The sequence below is a fragment of the Octodon degus genome, unplaced genomic scaffold (assembly GCF_000260255.1).
Source record: "Octodon degus isolate 3935 unplaced genomic scaffold, OctDeg1.0 scaffold00234, whole genome shotgun sequence".
In the NCBI taxonomy this organism is placed as follows: domain Eukaryota; kingdom Metazoa; phylum Chordata; class Mammalia; order Rodentia; family Octodontidae; genus Octodon; species Octodon degus.
The window spans coordinates 594,492-598,207 of record NW_004524810.1 but is presented as its reverse complement, the minus strand read 5'-3'; positions in this window follow the sequence as shown (position 1 = coordinate 598,207).

Sequence of the window (3,716 nt, the reverse complement as noted above, 5' to 3'; positions counted from 1 at the left end):
CTTGTTCCTTCTTGGCAACAGAAATCCTCTCAGCAGAGGATCTTTGCAGCCCACAACTTCACTAGAGCTTCCTTTCTGTCTGGTATGGTTTGTGTATAGGTGTCCCCCTCAAAGCCTCATGCAGTGTTGGGGTGGCTTCTGGAGTTTGTGATTGATTATTGTGGGTGTGGATGCTGCACCTGCCCTGGGGCAGGTAATTTGCAATACAGTGTAAGGAGGGAAGAGAAGCTAGCTGGTTGAGCTGCTGCTACCCCCTCCCTTGTTCTTTTCCTCTTTGTCACTCCCATGAAAGGCTGCCCTCTGCCATGTGCCACTCTGCCTTGGAGCCAGCTCAATATGGACTGAAACCTCCAGTAACTGTGAGCTAAATAAACTTTTCCTTCCTTCATTTTGAGGATTGAGTATTTGTCCCAGCAATGAGAGAAGAGTAAGTGAGACACTGGTTGAACTTTCAACATTTTAAATCACCCTGCTGGGCTCTTTGCTCTGGATTCTCTATGTAAATCTGACTAAAAGCCTCCAATAATAGCCATGCCTCTGCCTCAACATTCAACTGCCTTGAAATTTGTTTTTCAAGATTAATCAATCTGCCTCACTTAATCTCAGTCTAAGGCAAAATCTTTGGGCAAAAGAAATGTGCAGACAAACTTTCTGCCAAGCCACAATACACATTGTCTGGAGTCCAATAACCAATGCAATTCTTCCTTCCAGAAGAAACCTCCCTCTTCTGGTCATGTCAGGCAAGACTTCCATCAGCATTCTGGTTTTCTAAGCTCTAACTAGAATCTCCCATACACAACAGCCAAAGGTGTTCCAGCGCTTCTCTTATAGGCAACATCTCTTAACCCTTCCTGTCTCTTCCTATAAGCCATTCCCAAAGGCTTCCAATCCACATGGTAAGAGCCAGATCCAGTCCTAGCCCAGGCTGGGGGGAGGGCGGGGTGTGTGGGAGAGCTTCCGGCTACCCTGTGCTGGTGGGACCTGCTGGTCCAAGCCGAGGCGCAGCTTGGGTAAGACCCTCTTCCACCTCCTTGGAACCTCCACCACCACTCTGCAGCACCCCCTCACTCCCCTCGATGAGTGAGAATTTCTGCTGTGTTCAAGGGACCCCCAAATCCAGTCCTAGCCCAGGCCTGGTGAGTGTGTGGGACAGCTTCCTGCTACCCTGCACCGTGGGACCTGCAGGTCCAAACCCAGCAGCACGGTGGGTGAGAACATCTTCCACCTTCTTGGGACACCCACCTCCACTCTGTAGCACCCCGCACCCCACCAGCCAAGTAGGAATTTCTGCTGCATTCCATGAACCCCCAGATCCAGTCCTACTCCAGGCCCAGTGAGTGTGAGGGAGAGCTGCCCCCCTTTACACCTTGTTCCCTCCAGACTCAGCTCAGGCCTGGCATACAGGCCTGAGGTGAAACCCTGCAGCTGCAATCCTTGCAGACAGAGTAGGGGACAGAACCACCCAGCTAGTCCAGGAGCAGAACATCTTGCCAGAGGGGCACAACATGTTCACTCCCAAGGGCAGCAGCAGGAGCTGAGCATAGCAGCCAGACCCAAGCCAGGCACAGCTGGATAAAGCCAAACTTTGTAGATCTGCACCTGAATTTCAGTAGGTGCTAAGGCTAAAACTGCACCAAAGCTCAACAACAAAGATCAGAAGACAGTGCTACACAAAATGACAGCAAGAAGGAACAAATGCAATCTCAGACCCCAAGCCTACTCATAACAAGTGCAAAGGACACTAGTACAGAACAAATTGGGAATTACACAGCTGAAATAAATGAATCAATGGCTTCTGAAATAAAGAAACAACTGCAGAAAGGTATAGAGGAACTCCGATTGGAAATGAAAGAAGAAATCCCTGAATTAGTAACATCTGCACTAAAGAATCAAATGCAGAAACATATGGAGGAAACCCAATGCCCACCCAGAACAAGTGCAGAGGACACTAGCTCAGCTCAAATGTATGAATTAATAGTGTCGATAGTAAATAAGTAACAACAGAAAGTCATAGAGGAACTCAGAGCTGAATTCTTTTTTACTAGCTCAGCTCAAATGTATGAATTAATGGCATCAATAGTAAATAAGCAACAGCAGGAAGTTATAGAGGACCTCAGAATGCAATTCTTTTTTGAATTAAAAAAGAATTCTCTGAACTCATAGCATCTGAAATAAAGAATCAACTACAAAAACATAGGGAGGAAACCCAATCTGAAAAAAAAAAACAAAAAACACTGCAGTAAAAGAATTAATAACTGCTTCTAAAGAAGACATTGATTTAAAAAATAGAAGAGATTAGAAAAATGATGGATCCCTTGAATGAGCAATACGGGAAAGAAATAGATCACATGAAGCAGAGTTAAAGAGAAATATAGGAAATTAAAATCTCAATCACAAGCTTGCAAAACCATTTGAGTGAAAGTGAAGACAGAGTTTCAGATCTTGAAGACGCTGGTGCAGCTAGTGAAAAGGTAAGAAAAGATCTCTTAAAAACAACTAGGATGCAGGAAAAAATAATTCATCCCTTACAAGACAATGCCAAGATGAACAATGTGAGACTAATAGGCATCATTGAGAAAGAAGAAGTCAATACAAATGACATTAAAAAAATATGGGCAAAAGTAATAGCAGAAAACTTCCTAAATATGAGGAAACAATCTGACATTCAGGTAACCAAAACATACAGGACACCAAGTAACCTCAACCCAATTAACAATACACCAAGACATGTAAGAGTCAAGATACCAGAAATTCAGCACAAGATTAATATACTGAAAGCTGCTAGAGAAAAGAAGCAGATCACTTTCAAGGGAAAACACATCAGAATTACGGCCACCTTCTCTTCACAAACCATGAAGGCAAGAAGAGCATGGAGCAGAGTCCTTCACGTCCTCTATGAAAACAAATTACATCACAGACTATTATGCCCTGCAAAACTCTCTTTCAAGTTGGATGGAGAAGTAAAATACTTCCATGACAAAGAACGACTAAAGAATTTCATGATGACAAAGCTAACCCTACAAAGGCTATTGAAAGATGTTCTAGAGAGGGACCAAAATGATCAGAACTCCATTAATGAGATCAGAAGCAATTAAACACAGGACAAAAAGGAGTAAATGACCATAGGTAAATAACATGTCAATCGTAAGTCAATACATCTCAATTATACCATCAATGTAAATGGACTATATTCACCAATTAAGAGAAATAGACTGGCACAGTGGATTAGGAAACAAAATCCAACAATATGCTGTACACATGGTCAGACTGAGTCACAGCAACAACCCCATGTCTCTGGTATCAAATTCTTTCTTAGTTACTTTGTCCTTCATTGCTGGAACAAAATACTTGACACCCAAAATGAAGGAAGGAAAGATTTATTTAGCTCACAGTTAGAGGAGATTTCAGTCCATACTCACCTGGCTCCAAAGTAGAGCAGCACATGGCAGAATTCACGAAGGCAGAAAACAGCAAATAGCAATGGAAGGAGCAAGAGCTGAGGTAGCTAGCAAGCCACTCTCCCCTCGTTACATTTGTATGCAGATTATCTACCCTGGGGCATGTGTAGCACTCATACCCATAACCCCAGCATTGAATCAGTAATTAATCACAGACTGTAGAAGCTACCCTATGACTCATGAGGCTTTGTGGGGACAGCTAGATACAAACCATAACTCTTTCTCTGTCTCTGTCTCTGTCTCTGTCTCTGTCTCTGT